This window comes from Neocloeon triangulifer, unplaced genomic scaffold, assembly GCF_031216515.1.
Source record: "Neocloeon triangulifer isolate White Clay Creek 2 clone unplaced genomic scaffold, ASM3121651v1 ptg000008l, whole genome shotgun sequence".
NCBI lineage: Eukaryota > Metazoa > Arthropoda > Insecta > Ephemeroptera > Baetidae > Neocloeon > Neocloeon triangulifer.
In genome coordinates this window covers 2,033,044-2,053,635 of record NW_026775550.1, presented here as the reverse complement: position 1 = coordinate 2,053,635, position 20,592 = coordinate 2,033,044, and the positions used below count along the sequence as shown (strand labels likewise).

Genomic DNA, 20,592 nt, shown 5'->3' with positions numbered 1-20,592 from the left:
TAGCAAAATGATCTATTTTCCAGCAGTATTTTTAAAACTTTTCTATTGCATCTGATTATTTTGAAAACATTATTGTTATTTTTCCTATTTTACAAATTTTGTAAGGCAAAATGATGATTTACAAGTCAATTTTGAGTTTTTTCCTCAATTTGAAATATATCATTTGAAATTAAATCCAAATTGCCATTAGATTTAACTAACATTTAAAACTTAATTATATTTTTGAAATGTAAATATTTTTATTTGATCAGACTTGTGCTTCTCCTATTAAATAGGAAAGTACTGAAGTTCTCTGTATTTTTATATCATATTCAGCAAAATTATAGATTTTTCTAAACAATTCTGAGAACAAAATTAAACCCACAAAGCAATCGTTATCTAAACTTCAGCGATTGTTGCTGTTCTTGTTTTTATTTTGTATTATTTTAATTGACGAGCGTTAAAACCGTCAGATGAGAGTTCACACGGCTGGCTTTAATTTTGATAATCGCCGCAGCTCAACGCGCTCTCCTTTGTTGTGGAAAAAATCGGTTGATCCGGCTTAACGCAGTGACAATGAGAGAGTGCGAATCGACGCCGCTCGCTTTCAACGCAGCGATACATCAAACAGCATTATTTGCAAAAAGCGATTTATAAACATGGAGCGATGATCAGGTAGGCGAGCGAGTGTGCGCGGCCGCGAGATCGATCGTCAAATTTGTACACGGCTGAAAAATAATATAATAAGAGTTCAGGTCGGGCCGGGCTTCCTGTCTGCCGTGCAACAAAAAGAGAAGAAAGGGTGGCAAACAAAGACCTTCCTCCACATTTGACGACGGCGACAAAATCGCGTGGCTCGCTCGCTCTTCCTTCCGATGCTTTATGGCCCCGGTGGGCGTTCCAGCTCAATTTGCGTTAGTGCCGCCGTCGTAATGTGCGTTTTTAGATAATCTAATGTGGGATGGCAGTTCCGTGTACGAACCAACTAGCGAGGCCAGCACGCGTACAAGACGGAAATTTTAAATAAATTATGCTCTCTCTCCAGTTGGACGGTGCGTTTTTTATTAAAAAAAAATCTACTGAGCAAAAAAATGAACAAACGCGACGAATAACCACAGAATTGACTTAAGTCTGCCTAGTACTTATAAAATAGAAATATTTTTATCGATGCTAAATATTAAAGGGGATATTTCATAAAACCTTCATTTTAAACTCACTATCGTTTATATCAAAGTTAATAACGAATTGAAAATGAGATTATAGGGTAAATGTCTAATGTTAAAAACCAAACCCCAAAATGAAGTTTGTAGTTTTCTTTTTCTTTTTACCAATTTTATTATTTATTTCCTTCCCATTTTGCTTTACAGCTTGTTATTCAATATTGTTAACAAAACATGATTGTTGTTGGTGATTTGAATTTAAAATCGAATTTTTCTTGATGAATTTTGCGACTTGTTTATTGTTACAAAAAACAATGTCATATCCTGCTCTAAAATGTGGTTAAATTCTGACAAAAAAAAATTATGATTCATTTTATGACTACCAAGATAAATGCAAAATTTTGATTCCGAGTTGCAAAAGAGAAAAGTATTTTAATAAATAAAGGACAACTCACTTAGAAATTAAAATTGCCTTCTGTTTGTACTTTACCTTAAATTTAACATAAAACTATCAAAAATAGTTTAGTAAAATTATTATTAAAAAATCTCATTTTTAATAACTAAATATTTTATTTATTGTATTTTCTTAAATTACAATAATTGTTTGTGAATATTATTCTTTCAGTTATTAAAACGTATCAATTTTTATTTACAAACTCTGTAATGCACCGTAAACGTTAAATGTAATATATCTTGAGAATGATCAAAAATCATAATTAAATGAGTTTAATGTGAATTAAAATAAAAAAATTATTATAATATAAAAATACTTAGCCAAACTTAACAATCTGTGGAACAAAATTTAATGCTTATGGCGATTCCAAACATAAAATGCGTTGGGAAATTTTCAACATGAAAGGATTTTCGTCGCTGAAAGGATGTTTTTTTTTTTTTTTTTTATGAAACGCAGTTTTTCAATAAAAAAAAAGGTACAAAAAGGAAACAATAATTCTGGAACATCTACTGTAAAATTTGAAAAAGAAATTTCAATTTCCGCAAAAAAATTTAAAGAAAACAAAATTTAACCACAAAAAAACTTCCAAAGTCAACATAAAACAATATAATTTTTTATTCCCAGACAGTCGATTATTTTCAATTTTTTTTTGAAGCTTCAACCGAGGCCTGTTTCTAATTTTGTCTCGGTAATTAATCGACACATCCGAGCCGCAGGCTTTTTGACGAAGAAACAAAATATTTGCTTTTCCTTGGAGCCGAAAACGAGATTGCCTGTCAAACGACCGAAAACGAGAAAAGCAAGTAAACACAGGGCGCAATCGCTCGCGGGCGGAGGCCCCACGCACACACATCACTCTCTTTTTTTCAACATCAAAGCGGAAGGAAAAAAATTCCAATTAAAAATTTTAATTGCAAAAACTTTCGCGGACGAGAGAAGATTTATTTTCGTACTTCTTAATTGCAACTCTCCGAATAAAACGGGAAAAAACGAAACAGCCGGTGATTTTTTTCCCCGTAAATTTATTTCGCCGGCAAACTCCGCAGTGCAATTATGTTTTTCGTCCGTCGAAACGTCACATCTGTAGCGAGAGATATTGTTGTTTGTTTGGCTGAGCCGAGCGCGCGGCTGGGCTGTATCGATCACGAAATATGAATGCATGATGTCGAATGATATATTATTCAGATATTTTATTCGCCGTCGCTGACACAATATAAAGGCAATATATTCTTTTTAGCGCGTGTCACACGGGCGGGCCTAACACGTCGATAAGAAAGAGCAAGCGAGATTATTGCGCGCATTTTTGCAAAAACCAACTTTTCCCATCCGCTGCTCGTTCCGTTCTGAATTTCGAGCAATGTGACACGTGCGTAAATTCGCTATGAATATTTATGAATTTGCGTTTCATTTCTAGCGAGTTAATGTAATTTCAGAGAGTGCAGCTTTTTGGGATTTAGTTCTGTATACGTGTTGCTTTTTAGTTTAAAATTAAAACTGCTTTTTTCATTTTACATGAGCTTATTCTCCAAAATAAAGTGAGCAGTGAATAAATTAAAAATAACTAAGCTCTTGAAAGAGGCGAAAAAAAAATTTATTTGAAAAACATTAACCGGGCCTTAATGTGGTGGATGGAGTCTTTTCTCCTTTGATCTCAAAAGTTTTGAAACGATTGCTTTTTTTCAATATTTAAAAATTACACAAAATTTATTAATATGTTTTTAAAATTGAAGAAAATATTTTGGGAGATGAATACATCTGACAAAAACTCCTTGATTGGTTTAAAATAATTTTATTAAAATATCTTAAATGAATTGAGAATTTTTAGTTTTTTTGTTTTGTTTATGAAAAATATTTTAACGAAAAACACAATTATGGCTTTGACCTGTAACGCTTAATTAAGTGGGTATTAGAGCATAAATATTTAAAAATAAAACCGGGGAATAAGAAAATAACAGTTTTTATGGAACAATTTTAATATTAAATATTAAAAAGAAAAATTTAAAAAAAAAATCAAATAAGATATAAGTGAGCTTGCACACCGCAATCTCTAAAAGGGCACAGGTTGTCAAGACACTTTATCTTGGCCTGATCCGAATAAAAAAGCCTGATTTTAACAAATTTTAAAAATAACGTAAGTAAATTTGACGTTTATTTGGATATTTAATCTAAAATTAGGACACTCCATGATTTCAATTATTGAAACACGATAAACGATAATTATGTTTGAATGTAAAGGAACTTCTTGGACAAAACAGCACCACAGAGGAGAAGAGAAATTGCTGAAATTTCAAAGATTGATTTTTTTGCTCTTCCGTTCATCAATTTTTGAACAAACAAAAAATGCTGGAGGAGCGACAAATGAGGAAGGATCAGTTGAGCTAATCTTGGCCGTGTGTTGCAAAGGATTTCGCGCTCGGCTGGCGAGAATCGCGCTCAATCAATCTTGAGCAAAGGCACTCAGAATAATGAAATCAAAAGATCAGCGGCGGAGGTGTGCGTGAAATATCGCGCGGATTAGCAAGGAAAATGTAATTTACTCGCTTCACGCGTGACGTCAGCGAAATGTTGCATGTTTAAATCGTAGAGAAAGATTCGTCCAGCGCGCGGCCGGAGGGCAAAAAGCAGCAGAAGCCGGTGCGGCCACCTGCGTGGTACGATGAGCACGAGATGGATTGCCTATCCTCCCCGGCGCTGCAAGATGGATGACCTGTGTTCCAGCATCTCTCGCTAACCTGTATCAATTTCCTTTGCGCCTCTCTCTAATTTTTTATTTCCTCCTGCGCGCGGACTGCGGCGGCTAATTTATTGATCTCGGCGCAAAACAGCTTTTTTTAAGAGAAACAAATCACTTTGTCCTACATTGAATGGCCGGCCAAGTGCTCCTCTTTGGACCCCCATCGCGGTGCAGAATGGATGGCCGGCTTTTAAATCTACTAACCAAATTGCTTTTATGCTTTGCAATTCAAACGAATCGCGAAAAATAAACAAGGAAAGAACCGAATGGTAAAAAAAATTGCTGAATTCCAATGTTGGTTTTGCAAAAATAATTCGTTAGTTTATTTCGGATAGATTTTTGGTTTATTTTTGTTTTCACAATCTTCATTTTTCTATCACTATTAAAATTTTTAGAGAGCGTTATTGGAAGAATATTTTTTCACATCTAGTGATAGACAAAAAAAAATTTCAACTTAATTCACCAAGTCCCAAATTTAATTACATAATTTGGGTGCACTTTTTAAGCAGAAAATGAACGCGTCACAGTATGATGAAGTCAAATCCATAAAAATGATAAATTTTATTTTTGGAGTGAAGAAAACGGGCTTTACTTTTGTTAAAAATATTTTATCATTTAATGGATTTGTATTTGTAATATTATTTGAAACAAGAAATAAAATAGACTGAAGAAAAATTGATATAATTAATGTTAAAGTAAAATATGTAGATACAAATTAATGCATTGTGAAAAGTCTGATGTGCAATTAAGCTCTAACAAAGAGATTTTAACATGAAAAATTGGTCTTATAAGCAATTTCTTCGGCAATTGGCTTTACTTGTAATGAAAACTAATAAATAGAAAAAAAATAAACTAAACCACGAGAAAAAAAATCTGTTTTCTTAACTTCGGGATTGTCTTTATTTCGTTATAGAATGGAAAATTTTAAGTTAACTGCTTTCATTGTGTTTAAAAACAATTTGTAATCTTTAAAGTTTGTATGTGAAGGGCTATTAATTAATTATTTTTGAGTGTTTGCAATTGAAAATTAGAGGCATGTACTATTTTATGTTAAGCTTCATCACAAGCCAAAATATTTTATTTGAATTTATTTTTAAAATGAAGAGGGAAATAAAGTTTTAATATCAAGAACACACAATGAACATGCCAGGAATTATCAGATAAGGGGAAATTGGTTGCTTATTCGCTTCTTGAAATTTGCCAATAATATACTTAAATATCCTCTTACAAAACCAGAAGTTTCTGTAATTTCAGCAAGACCAATTTGCGGTGGTGTAGGCGATATATAAATACAATCGTGGTTTCCAAGAACTGGAGAAACTTGAGCTACGAGTGGGCGAACATTGACTCTATTTTTGAGAGAGACGATTTTGATGGCTTCAGAAGAAAGTCAAGCCTGCAGTTTTCCTGTTTGAGCGAGGCCGTGTTATTTCTAATCTGCGAGCATTGTTTGCTATTGTGGCGCCATATTTGGGGCCAATTTGCATGACAAAACGTCGGCCCGCCGAGGACAATATTTTATCTGGACATGACGGGGCTGCTTATCGCGTTATTTCGATCAACTTTGTGTCGACAGGAGGAGCAGAAGCGTGGCCGCAAAGTCGCCGCGCGACACACAATGGAGATGTCAAAAGCGGCGGCCCAACGATCTTGACAGCGGAATAAGATGGAGCAGCAGCCGCAAGCTCAGACTTCGCCTCGGCCCACCCTTAAAAATTGCTTGAGCCCTGCTATTTTTGTATTTTTGCAATCAGAGGCGCTATTCACGTTTTGATCGACCTCTCGCATTTTCCTTCTTTTTTTTGTAGACAGATGGACGTTTCCCATTAGGTTTTCTACACGGGGACGTGAGATCAAAAGCTTCATCCTTTGACAAATCGGATAAATAATATGGCATTTTTTTTTTTTTAAGAATCAAGCTTGATTCAAGTTAAATTGCAGGTCAAATTGGGAGAATGCCATTGTTGAGCAAAAACAAAAATTTATGAATTAAGTTTTCTTTTATTAGAAAAAAAGCCTAAACAAATGAGTGAGGAGTGAGCAGTGAGCATAAAAAAACTTATTGATTGAATCAAATTAATCTCATTTGATCCTATTTTATTTCAATATACCAGAAGAATTAAAAAAAAAATGTTTACTAATTTATATTTTAGTACTTAATCTTTTATTAAAAAAAAATCAAAGGCTACATATTTCATTTTTAACTAAGTTTAAATAAATTTTTTTTATAATTTAATATATTTATATTTATTTAAACAAGTTAATTTTAAAATGTAAATAATACAGACAATATAATGATTCCTTGCAGTAAATTTAGGTTTAAATAAACAACTGATTTAATTAATTTATATATATATATAAAACGAGGCTTACAAAATCCTTTTTGAAAATCAACGTTTTTACAAACGATCAGAATATTCAAATACTTTGTGTCGTAATAATTGATCAATTGAAGAATTTGTGGACTTTTTATTATTTAGTAGAGGAAATATGATATGTCCATAAAATTAAATGAACTGAATTATCCTTTTGTGCAAAATTGTTCATGCAAGATCGGTTGACAATTAAAAACACTCAATTTTTTTAAGATAGAAAGGGAAAGTGAATAATTAAATGTTTTGTTTAATTTAGAAGCTTAACAAATAGCAAAAAGTATAGTAAAATTTTAGAATGCTTTTTGATTCAACTCTGAATTTTACAAAACATAATCTATGTACTGCAAAGTGGAAAGCACCGCATCCATCCGATTAGAAGAGAACATATTTCGGTAGCGGAAATGGAAGCTTTAAGTTTCCCCTCGAGTGCCGTGCGGTCGCGATTTCGAGGCGAGATTTCTCCAGATTTGCACTTTCAAATTGGCTAGGAAAGAAATTTATAATGGGCGATAAGGCCTCTCGTGACATTTCGGTCCCCGGCCCGCTTCTTCTTTTGTGGCAAAAACGCCCCCCGTACTTTGACCCTCTCATTTCCCGTGGAAATAAATGGCCACCGCTTTCTGGGGCATATTTCGCGCCTCGCCTGGCCGGAGCGTAAATCAAAAGTTTTACCAATAATGTAACACCAGCCAGCGGGGCGGTAATAACCGGCGAGGCCGCTCGTTATTTTGCCAGGTAATGAAGGTGCAGGTCGAAGGCGGCGGCGGTGGCATTATTTGTTCTTTTGGGTCGCAATAAAACTCGCACACACGCCGTTTGATCCGGTGGGGATTCATTTGCGGAAGCATTATTAAACAAACTGCACACGAAAGTATCACGTGGCGCTCCAAGAGAGTTAGTTGGTTCGCTCTTGGTGTGTACTATATAATTAAGCCTCGTGCTGAACTAACTAAATTGTATTAAACTCGCGCCGACCAACGGCCACCGGGGAAATGCAGATGAAAAGTCACTTAATACCCATTTTTATGCGCATGCGATTTAAATTCATTCTCGCTTCGTTGCGAAATACACACGTGAAGGATATCAGATGCACTCGAGCTTCATTTTGCAACGCAATGTGAGCACAGGTTTTAATAAACAAATAAATAAAAGTGTTAAATCTATATTTATAAATATAAAATTTTAAATAGAATAATAGTTTAAGCATTATTTTTTAATATATTTAATATCTTTTAATTTATTTTAAATTTTTTATTTCGATATTATTTATCATAATTTTTGATAGGACATTGCACAATAAATGGTTTTTAGCTACAAAAGTTTAGTAATACATAATCAAATTATATTAATTAATTACATTCCATTACCTAGATTTTGCATGTTTACTTCCAAATGAAAAATTCTTCAGGTACCTCGAAATAGTTGTAAAAAAACTAATTAATTAACTCGCATTAATGATAGTAAAATTAGCCTTCATTGAATTAATTCTGGAATAATTAAACAATCCATTACAGATTAAATTCTGTAACAGCACATTATTATTATAAATTAAATGTAAGATCAACTAAAATGAATTTGATTGAAGAAATTGACACTCCAGGAAATGAAGAGATTGGGCTATTTTCCTCGTTTTGAATTTTTTTCCACGCCACTTGTTTTTTAATAAAAACAATTTTCGCAACGAGGAAAAACCCGATCTCTTCATTTCCAACTAACAATTGAATGAAATTGATCGACCTTTCGTCATCTCCCTTGTTTTTGAAAAACAAGCCTATTTCGCAATATCAATGTTTATAATACCTTCATAAAAAATAAACTCTTGTTAAAAGTAACGATTTCTCTTCACTTTTTCCTGATTTTTTCAGGAGCATGCGTTTAACAAGAGTGAAAAATCCGGCTGACGTGTTTCGCGAGCAACTTGACGACGGCGTAACCGACTCGGAATAAATTGGGAGTAACAGGCGAACAATATATGATACTGTGCCGCTGAGTGAGTGTGTGTGAAAGCAAGAGAGGGATCATTTCCGAGCTCGTGCGCGAATTCATGCATAAACGATGTAAACTCGCGCTCGTTGCTTCACTTTTCCGAGAGGTCTTTATTTCATGTATGAAACATGTGAAAATTGTTTACGTAAAAACCGCCGACTTTTGGAATCAGGAATTAACGATTTTGCTCTTTTAAAATTTTTAGTATCTCACAATCAGGAACTTTTAATCATAGATTAGGAAAAGATTGTCCTATCAACAGACTTTAAGAATGTTATTTATCATATAAATTTGATAACAATTTTTATGGAACATTTATTTATTAATTAAAAATTCCGCCACAATTTAATTAAAAAATAATATAATATTCAAATTTATTCCTAATAATAACAAAATGTGCAAAAAAACTTTAAAAATAAAAATAACTTTTAAATTTAATTAAATAATTTTTGGAACTAATTTATATTCATTTTTTTTTTAAGTTGCTAAAATATTTAATTAAAGGTATTACATTTAAAATATTTGATAAAAGTGTTAAAAATAAAATTTTGTAATCAATATTTGAGTTAGTCAACCATTCTAGATCTACTTTCCGTTTCCAAAAAAGTAGATTATTTAATTAGCCATTTAACAATTACTTATTAAAACCCCACTAAAGTGAAAAACAGAATGAGTTTTCCTCAATTAATAATTAATTAACCCAGACCAAAAACCGTCGTGGTGGCTGTTAATCCAATTTCAATTTCACCGTTTTTGGGTTTGCGGTAGAAAAAAGCCTCTCTCGTCAGCACGCCAGTCTGGCCGTTTTAATTAATCCTCTTTGAGACAAAAAGCATGAGGTGGCGTAATTAATGTCAAACTGCAGAGACTACTTGGCCGGCCACGAACAAGAAAGTGAGTTGGGTGGATTCATCATCATCGTTTTGTTATTGTGCGGCGCAAATCCCTGCAGCCCGATGTGATTGAGCACCTAATTGAAAACCGCTGTAATGCTTTGGCCACGGCGCGCATTACAAAGCACACACTATTGTTCCGGCGCACAACAACCAACACATCCAGTTATTATTTTGCACCCCTTTGTGTTTGTTTCTCTCTCTTGCCAGCGGCCAATTCCGACCGCGATGAATAATTCATCGTGCTCTCTCTCCGAGTTATGCGTCGCTCGTTCTTTTCAATGGCGAAAAAAAGCGACACGCTCGTCGTATAATTTGTTCCGTCCAGCAGCTAATTTATTTCTGAACCCCCGTGATTGCATGTGTACAAATGATTACGCGGCCCTTTTGGCCCCCGACCCGCGTAAATTGGCGAGCATTTCTCGCGCAAAAGTGCCGCGAGAGAAATAAATCACTGTCAGCGCACACACGGAATTTATGAATTTTTATGCGCCACCGCGCATAGAGTTGGGAATTGCGAGACGAACCGCGAATTTTTCCGCGCCTCCAAATTATGTGCACGTCACTCAAACAGCTGCGATATCCCTCGCGTTTCGGTCTTGCGGTTCAGCATGTTTGGTCGCATTTCGTGTTCAATTTGTTAGTTTATAAGTGGAAATTGATCTTTTGCAAATAAATGACTTTGTAGTTAAAAAAAGAAATGATTTGACACGTGGTCTAATACAGAATAAAAAAGTATATGTAGACAATTCTTGCAATATGTGATGAAAAACACACATAAAACTTTCAAATTAAAAAGTTGGATTCTGACCCATTAATTTTTGTTTTTTATTCGATAAATATCCTAATATCTATGCTGCACAAGGGCGATTCACTTTTCTCTTTAATACAGATATATTTAATAATAAATACTCTCATTTTATGAGCTATTATACAGAATAATTATAGAGGGGATGATATTTTTTGTGTTATATTTTTACATAATGCTATATTTATGCTTATTTTATGCTCATTATCAGATTTAAAAGAGAAATTTTCTGTACCTAGCACACTTATTTTTGAAAAATTCTATGATGAACAGCAACTAAATAAACTTAATATATCCAGCGAATTCTTTGAAGTAGAAACGTTGCATAATTTTGCATGGAAAGGTGCTCAATTCAAAGATAGACATGTTTTACGAGATTTGCTTGTCACGGGTTTCATCATTTATTTTGTAGTAGCAATAACTTTCATTTTAATGCACTGTCTGATTGTATTTGCAAATTTTGTAATGAACCTTGCTCTCAGTACCACATAAAATCTTGTTCGTAAAAGAAAATGAGTCTCCGAGAGGCTTCAGATGTAAAATAGTTGCAAAATATTTGTATATATGTTTCATGTTCTGTGGGTTATATTGTTGTACACCTGTGGTGTTTAATAAATCTCATTCATTCATTTGATTTTCTCCAATAATTTCCAGATTAATATTTTATGAATAGAAATGTTATAACTCGTGTGCGTATACCTGCAGTCCAATTGTAGTTCTAGTATTAATTTTTACATGTGAACCGTGTAGCTTTGCGCAAAAATATAATTTTAAAAAAAAGTAATTGCAATCTAACCTAACAAAATAAAAATCTCTCTTTGTAAAAATTAACCTATTTTCAAAAAATTGTTACGATATAAAAAAATTTAAAAAAATATATATATATAAAAAATTATGCATTTTAATATAACTATATGGTACCAAATAACAAAACTAAATTTGAATTTAATGCTTTAAAAGTAAAGTATATTTAAATAAATTTTCATAATATATAAAATTATCATTATATTATACTTGCACGACTCCGCCATACTACATATATTATCTGATTAAATTAAATTTTCAACGAAGTCAAAATAGAGTTTTAACTTTTAAATTATTATATTATTTAAATTCAATTTTTTCCCTGCCAAATTGTTCAGGCAATAACAAATTCTCACGTCAGTTATTACATTCTGCGATTCCAAAATGCCTGTCACCATTAGACAAATGGAGCAATTTCATTTGGTCCCCCACACCAACTTTGCGCACAAAATGCAATATTTCACCGGTCTTGCCCGGTGCATTCGGAATCGAGGAGAAAACACGTTCGCCGCCCGTTCTTTATTTCTCTGGGCTGCAAGCGCGCGTCGACGATAACTCAAAACTTTTTATGCAGCTGCTGGAACGAGAAGAGGGAATTTGTCTGCTGGAAAAATACAGCATTGCCGCAATTCGTTTGCTCTTCTAAAAATACATACAAGCCTCCATTTTCTGGCACTTTCTCGTGTTTCCAATTATACGGCATCTGAGACCCGATCGAGCTGATATTTTTTGCTGCCTTTTTGCGGTGTTTATTGCTTGTGCCGTATAATGGCGGCGGCACAAGCACCACTTTATGCTTCGACTGTCGGCGAACGAATTGTGCGCGGTGTGGTGCGCGACAACGCGTGAAATTCGGCGCCGCTTTCAATTTTACACGACCAGGAGTCTCATACCTGGCCAAAGCGAAATTTGCGGTGAGTAATGGAATGACACGTGGCCAGCCTAGGGTGAAGTTAAATAACCACTTCAAGCTGAAAAATTATTAATTTTCTTTACAATTTTTACTTCTGATGGTGTTTTTTGTGTCCAAAATTCAATTTTAAAAAATTTGAAAGTAAACAATTTGATTGAAACAATAGGATGAACACAGAAAAATAAAAATTTAATTTTAATTGCCCAATTTTAAATTATAATTAAAATGTCTGGTTGTTGTTTTTTTTATTACAAAATTTTTATATATCTCTCAGAGTCGAAATCAAAACATTTTGAAATTATGAAAAATATCTGTCTTGATGGTTTTAGTTTTCACAGATTATTAATTCATATTCCATTCAAATGGTAAGGAGAATTGTAAGAATTAATTAATAAAATAATTTGTTTGACGATCATGGACAAGCGATTTTTCTTAAGAGGTTTTTTTTCAATTTGCTGATATTTTTTATGTATTTTCCTTATCTTGCTCATGAAATAGGGTTGTAAACCGTGACCGAAACTGTCAGAGAAGTTTTTGTTTTAAATAAAAATACAAATTGTTTTCAACGACATCAAAGCTAGGTTTTGTTCACTGTCTACAAATTATTTATAACATTTAATGTTAAATTCCATCACTTAATTTTGGCATGTTTTTGAAAAAAAAAACCGATGAAAGTATAAAAGGTAAATTTTTTCTGCTCGCAATCGTTATCAGAAAAATTCAATCAATTCTTTATATTTGTTAAGAAACGGTGAAATTTTCATTTTTCTTCTTTTTTTATTTCAAAGGTTCAAAATAACAAAGTTTGACATTGAGAAAAATTTACATTATTTTCAGGTCGAGTGCAAATTCATTTCCATTTCATTAGTCATTACACGGCTCTCTTTTCGCGGTTGGGAAGAGAGGAAAAAAATGGACGTAAAAAGCTCCCACGCATAATTACGACCGCTCCACCCTCGTCACCGTCAGTCTAATTTGCAAAAGTTGAACTGCGGGGGCGAAAGTTTGCGACAAAGTTGAGTAAAGCCGTGGCTGGATCAAGCTGGGCCATTTGCGGTGGCATTTTCATTATTTTGCGGCGCGCAAGCAGACGAATCTATAACTCGGCTATGCGGATCGCTAGTTTTCTTAGCCGCCGACTCGTGTTTGTGCTCGGCTGCTTCTCTCGTCGCAATATTGTTTCATCAGCTGGCGCGCTCTCACAGTATAGCATATCGGCGGGGCCCGGCCGCAGCCGAGATGTTGTAAATTAAACGCCAGCGCACGGGGTGAATTATTTCTTCTGGCTAATAAATTGCTCGCAGCGCCTGCTTTCGGGAAGATGACGAGAGGAATTCGCAGCGCGCGGAGAAGACAAAAGTGAAATATGGAGCTTTCGGCACCCACGAGGAAGTCTCGACCTAGAGAGCAGGAGAGTCAACCTGCTGCAAACTTCATTGCAGCTTTTTTTCAAAACGATTGCTGTAGAATGATGAAATTGAGTAAAAAACTATTTTTGGTTCGGATGTTAGAAATCCTAGGTATTTTTAAGGCAAAAGTGAGTTACATTGTAAATTGTTTCCAAATTTTTTTACAAGTATTCTAATTATTTTATTATTTAGGAACATTTTTTAGCGAAAGAGAGGTACAAGATATATTTTACCAAGCATTAATTAAAAGTACTTGTCTTGAACAAATTAATATGATTAATTTAATAGGAGAAATTTAAATCAAAAATAAAATCTTATCGTGAAAATATGATAGCATGAGAATTAGTGTACCATACAGCAATTCAATTTATCATTGAAATGTAAACTTCTAAATTTTATTGTAGGTTCAGACATTATAAAAAAGTATATTAATTTATTTCAAAAATTTGAGGATTTTCTTCAATGAATATTATGAAAATATTGTATTATTAATTTAAAAAAAAATATAGCATTTAATAGTATAACAAAAATAAATTTAATAACAAATGATAATATAAAGTAACAAGCAAATCAGTTTTATCTTTAACATTTAAAAAAAAAAAAAATGACACTTTTAAAGAGTTTGCATAATTTGTTTAGCAGGTAAAGAATGGTCTCCTATATTCGCTAAATTTTTAACTGTGTAAAATTAGAAATGAAGAAATCGGGCTGCTCCTAAATGCAAAAAACTATTTTTTTTTTGCAACGAGGAATAACATGATTTTTTCAATTCCATGATCATCTCCTCGAGTGTCAACTTTTTCAAACAAATGTTTAAAGAGATTATTTTTTTATACTAGCAAAAATTAAAAAATATTGCAAATTCGAACCAACAAAATTTCCTAAATAAATCTCTCTTGAATTTGCTTTGAATTCTCCTTTTTCTCTTTTTTCTTTTTAAATAAGCTTTTTCACTGTTTGTTGTTTCAAAGAAACACGTTCCAATTAAATTGAGGTTCAAAGGTCATATTGAATTCAGCAAATTATTAAAAGGGAACTTTTTTATTAATATATGACTCTGAATTTAGACTTGAGATTAGTTATGGTTTAAAATTATGGCAAGAAAGGAGAGACGTTTACTTGAACTTCATCGCAATTATGCAGTGTCGCAATTAAAGCGAGTTGTTAGTTTGCGCAGAGTCTACTTTCCAGTGAGTAAAACGACCTCTGGAGACAATTTCAACTTTCCTCGGCAAACTTTTCAATTTGCACACGATGTGTATACGTAATTGTTTACGGCAGGCATAATGGAAATTTCCAGAGTAAACTGCACGCGCCAGCAGCACATTCAGAAAAACACAATTTCCAAATCGGATTCAGTCTTATTAAAACTTTTGCCGCGCAAGTTCTGCAGAGCAAGACGTATCTTGGCGCAAAACTTTTCTTTTGATCAGGGCACTACTTTTTCATTTCCCAACTCATTATTTTCGACCGAGGCACCACCTTTGCTCGTCCCGGGGGAGGAAAAAAATTATATATATAACGGGGCGAGGCGCATTTATATTTGGGCGCCGGGCGAATAATGGCAGCTCTACTTGACCCTCTTTCATCTTCCCTTTGTTTTCCTTCAATCTTGTTTGTCTGATGCGGTTGGTTTTTTCCTATATGTGTACGCGAGACTTGTTATTTCTCTTCTCTTTCTCTCCGCAGCGAAATAATAAAGTTTGCGCCGCTCGTTATATCGAATCTGCCGCGAGAGAGAGAGAAAAGAAAGGTGTGTTTTTCGGAGCACGGAAGACGTCGTGCGTTCTGACGGTCGCTGCTGCTCACACTCGTATATAATTTCTATGCTTGCGCCCCATTTTTCACTTTTGTCCAATTTAAAAGTAATAAACCTGGCCTGCGCGAGGTTTCGTAATTTCCGACCAGAGAGATTGCACGCGAATTCACTCTGCGATGGAAAAAGCTGCCGGCATTGTTCTCTTTAATCACATATTGTGTGCGCATGGCAGTCTCATTAAATTTTTCTGCCACTTTTTACAACTACAATGAGCGCCCGACACATAGAAAGATTAGACTGGTTTTTTTCCCCGGGGACGCTTTGCTCCAAAAGCACCGATGCAATGAAAGAAAACGCATGTTTTAGACAAAAAACTGCTCAAATAATTTTGATGATGACAATTTTATACCTTAGCAATAACATTGACAAATTATAGAAAATTTTATGATTCGGGGGAACTAACTTTTAAGGGAATTTATAAAAATTGTTTTTCTTAAAAATAATAATTAGACAGTGTCACTTAAATCAATTGCAAGCCTCTCAATTTGATATCAATCGTTATCTTGATCTCAAAATAAGATGCGTTGAGCGTGTCAAAAACATATTTTCAGTGCAGAAAACACAAGCTCCTCTTAAAGAATCTTTCTTGTTGTCATATTTTTGACTATTTTAATAAACATTATTGATTATAAGAACATTTAATTATAATTAATGAAAAATTGTATCAATATATTTATTTTTACAAGAAAACTTATCAAATGAAAGAACAATATCTCTAGTTGAGATTACTTCAATATCAGATGATTATTGCAGAATCAATTTATTATATATTTTAAATTTTATAATAACTATTTGAAACACAATTTAAAGAAATATGATCTAATATCATCTAATATTTAAATTGAAAGTAATGAATATTATATAGGCATTATTTTTTTTAATGGGACCCACTTTTGGCATGGGGTCGGCGGATCTTGTTGAAAATTGGTAGTTTGGTTGCCCTTAGGGTGTAGACAAATAGTTTAGAAGGATTTTTTAAAATTCTCAAAATTGCCTATTTTACAGGGGCTCAAAGTTGGGGATTTTTAAAAAAGGTGTTTTCGAAAATCAAAAATATCTCAGCTCCTGCTGCAGATAGCGGATGTGTGTATATAAACAAAGTTGTAGGAAATTAGACGCCCTACAACTTTGCAATAGTAACCAAGGTCATAGGTCAAAGTTCTGGGTCAACTTTTTAAGCTTGAATTTTTTGATGCGCCACTTAAGTACCTAGTACATAAAAATTTTTGATTCCATTATAGCCAAAAGTTGCTCTAGTTGGTAGTCAACAACATAATAAAAATTGGCGAGACTGTTTTTTTCCGTTTTCGAGATATTTCAGGTCAAACGCAGAAAAACGTGGTTTTCCGAGCATTTTCCTACACAAATCAACATTTAACTGCCCGTAACTTTTTTCCTGCTAAAGTTACGCAAAAATGTATAATGACAAAAAATGATTGCCTTGACCTGTTCTTTCAAACCATGTATCGCACATAGTGACCAGGTCACAAAAGGTCATTGACCTCGGTGACCTGTGACCTTGCAAGTGCAAACCTGAATTTCAGATACTCTAATGTTTCTTTTCATTGAGGTGAAACATTTCCAGCAAATATTTTTGGAAAGGTCACAGGTCACCGAGGTCAATGACCTTTTGTGACCTGGTCACTATGTGCGATACATGGTTTGAAAGAACAGGTCAAGGCAATCATTTTTTGTCATTTACATTTTTGCGTAACTTTAGCAGGAAAAAAGTTACGGGCGGTTAAATGTTGATTTGTGTAGGAAAATGCTCGGAAAACCACGTTTTTCTGCTTTTGACCTAAAATATCTCGAAAACAGAAAAAAATAGTCTCGCCAATTTTTAATATGTTGTTGACTACCAACTAGAGCAACTTTTGGCTATAATGGAATCAAAAATTTTTATGTACTAGGTACTTAAGTGGCGCATCAAAAAATTCAAGCTTAAAAAGTTGACCCAGAACTTTGACCTATGACCTTGGTTACTATTGCAAAGTTGTAGGGCGTCTAATTTCCTACAACTTTGTTTATATACACACATGCGCTATCTGCAGCAGGAGCTGAGATATTTTTGATTTTCGAAAACACCTTTTTTAAAAATCCCCAACTTTGAGCCCCTGTAAAATAGGCAATTTTGAGAATTTTCAAAAATCCTTCTAAACTATTTGTCTACACCCTAAGGGCAACCAAACTACCAATTTTCAACAAGATCCGCCGACCCCATGCCAAAAGTGGGTCCCATTAAAAAAAATAATGCCTATAAAGTATAATAATTATAATTAAAAACAATAAATTTTATTTACTTAAATAAATATAGTTACATAAATAAGATTTAAATATTGTTCTATATTAATATTATTGAATAAATTAAACTATTATTATAAATAAAACTTCTGCAACCGTTAGATCATGGCCGTCGGGCGGATTGCCTACGCAAGAAGCCAAAGGCGCTCCCGGCAAATCCTCTCTCGTTTCTCGCGTCATTTTCGTAGCCTCTTGGGCGGCAAAGTGGCGATTTCACGTGCGTCGCCATAAGACAGAATTGATCCGGGGCGGCTTTATGTCTCAGCCGGGGATAACAACAAAAGGTGTAATTAGCCGTGGACGGTGTGAGGGGTGGGGGTGCCGTTGTTTCACAATAAGGAGGAGCGTTTTTGCAGTTATCCTCTCTTACGAAATGAAAGATAACTCGGCGGCGAGAGAAGATGTAACACGGGTAATAAATGTAGTGTGTGGCAGCCGCAGCTAGAATGTCTTTTTTCGCGGCGCCGGTCATAAAAACCGGCGGCGGAATTGCAGTAATTTATAATGCCGCCGTAACACTCGCTCGTTCGCGCGACGAGCATCCACTCGGTGTATCTTTCATTGTAACGGCCTGCGAGCATTATAATAATACACTCTCGAGCCGAGAGCGAGCGAGCGAATTATGTGATGTTATCGTGTGCAGAGCACGAGCCATTATGCGAGTCGCTTGCAAATACGTATAACGAGCTGTAGCAAACGAGGTTTACCTTTGGCCGGGGCAAAAAAATGGGCAAGACTTTGCTTGTTGCAAACTTCTGGCTTTGAGCGAAACTTTTGCCGGAATAACAAATAATGAGAGGAAAAGGACAGAAGTCATCAGAAATTCTTACAAGTTCTTTGGCAAGCTTTTTTTAAAATTTTGCTTATAAATTTATACATTCATTTGTAAATTGCCAAAAAACAAGTTAATTTTTTTCAGTTTAAACAAAATAATTTTATTTAAATGTTTACAATTTTTTATTTACAATTTTTTGATAAATAAAATTATTTAATTTTAGTATTTTTCTTTATTTTATTTTTATTTGTAAATAGACTTTAAATTAATAATTTATTGTTTTTTTTTGTACTTATTAGAATCTAACACTTATTATTATTAATTTTTAATTGTAGATTTTGAAATTATAAATTTTCTTGGAACATCCAGTTCAGAGCATACAAAGGTTTATAAATAATTAATTATCATCGGCAGTTCATGTTGACGACTGTTTTGACGCGAATTTAATTTTTATCCATCTGAATATCAGGAATAATTATAACAAAAGAGACAAAAATAAATTAAATCAATTTAACAAGACAGAAATTAAATAATTTTATTCTGCATTTGATGAAAAAAAAATTAGATTCACTTTTCGTAAATTAATTTTCAAAATTTCTACCCTCAAAAGGTCAGAGCCCGTTACTGTTCCAGACAACCCACCACCACCTAATTTTCAAACAGCAGAACATTTGAATGTCACAATCGGGCAAATGTAATTCTCCACCTCCTCTCTCTCTACAATTGGAAACTAGACAGAGAGACCATTTCACTGGCGGTCGAGGACGGTTGAACGCCTCCGGTCGTGCCTCGCCCTGCCGAAAACTATGTAGTTGCGCAACACTTGGTAGCCATTTTTGTTATTGCGTTCATTTCCGTCGCCATTCACGAATGTATGTGAATAAGAAGTGTGCACGACCGAGCAGGTCGTTCTGGGAAACGGCGATTGAAATCTGCCGGCACAATTGCCACCCCAACTCTCTTTTAATGAACACATCAAAACAAAAATATATGCTCACATAATAAATTTGTAATTCACAATGCGTGCTGCGGCGAACCAGAAGGAAATAATTGTATGAGGAAAGGACAAATTAAAGCTCCCGAATTGCGTGTCCTGGTGTTAGGAGAGACATTTCTGGCAACTTGTGAAATTCAAGAAGTTTTCATTGCTTCAATTACTTACAAATATTGTGTGTTGATGTTTTGTTTAATTTGCTGATAGAAATTAGTAAATTTTACATGTCAACTCCTAAAAAAACAAGAAAAATAATTATTTTGTCATAGGATTTGAAGTAATGGATCCATTTCATTGGTTTATTCTTCTACTTTGTGAAAATTAGCTCAGAACAAACAAAAAACGTGCAAAAATATATTTGATTCTTCAATTTAACTTTAAATGAGGCTGGAGTTAATTAATTTATTTCACTCTAAAACCTGCAACTAATATGAAAAAAAAAATTAATAATAAAACGGATGGGTGGAAAAAGCTCCACAATTCAATTATTTAGTTTCTTCGCACTTTCGCAACAAATCACTCTAAAAAAATTTAATTTTTATAGTTAAATGTTAATTTTTTTGAACTCTCTTCCGCGGTGAAAAACTTTTTTTTGCGCTTTTAAAAAGCAATATTTTGATGATGATGAAAAAGCAATTTTTATAAAATTGCCTTCTACAGGATTTGTAGCATGGAATAATCTCACATAAAAAAATTGAATGCTAACATTTTACCTTAAAATTATTTATTTATATTATTGCTTCTTCAATCTTATTCTTTTATATCTTCTTGTAAGTTAAAAAAAAGTAAGTTTGTTCATGAATCCGAAATAACTTTTCTACGGAGTCTCTCGGTAAATGTTCCTAGGAGAGTTCCAAAAGTCTGAAGTGTGGGTGGAGCCATTAAAAGTTTGAATTTGACGCTTCTGCCCTTTGATTGCATTTGAAGAGCGAAAACATTCCTGTGCGCATAAAGTTGCCTCAACAGGCAAACACACACTTTGAAAGGCGCCGCGGCAAGTGATGGAATTCTCAATGAAGCGCGTGCGATTTTCGCCGCGCAGGAATAATATTTTCTGTGCTCTGCGGAGGGGTCGTTTTGGGACGACGCATAAAGAGAGCAAGCAACCTTGTCAACACGCAGGATTAAAATGCAAATCCGCTCTTTTACTGCGCGCCAGCGATTTTTATTCCGTCTCTTTGAAAGGCG

General features: G+C 34.1%; 1 protein-coding gene across 2 annotated transcripts in view; it reads right to left on the bottom strand.

The window, feature by feature from the left end:
- Positions 1-20,592, bottom strand: part of LOC132194628 (chaoptin) — a 189,842-nt gene that overhangs the window by 32,552 nt on the left and 136,698 nt on the right. Inside the window, exon 1 of one of the 2 annotated variants that reach the window (XM_059616033.1) lies at positions 6,259-6,262. The exons of the other annotated variant lie outside the window; for it this stretch is intronic. The gene's annotated coding sequence lies outside the window, so the exon portion shown is untranslated. Of the gene's footprint in view, positions 1-6,258; positions 6,263-20,592 lie in introns of those variants that run through there. 2 annotated transcript variants of the gene reach the window in all.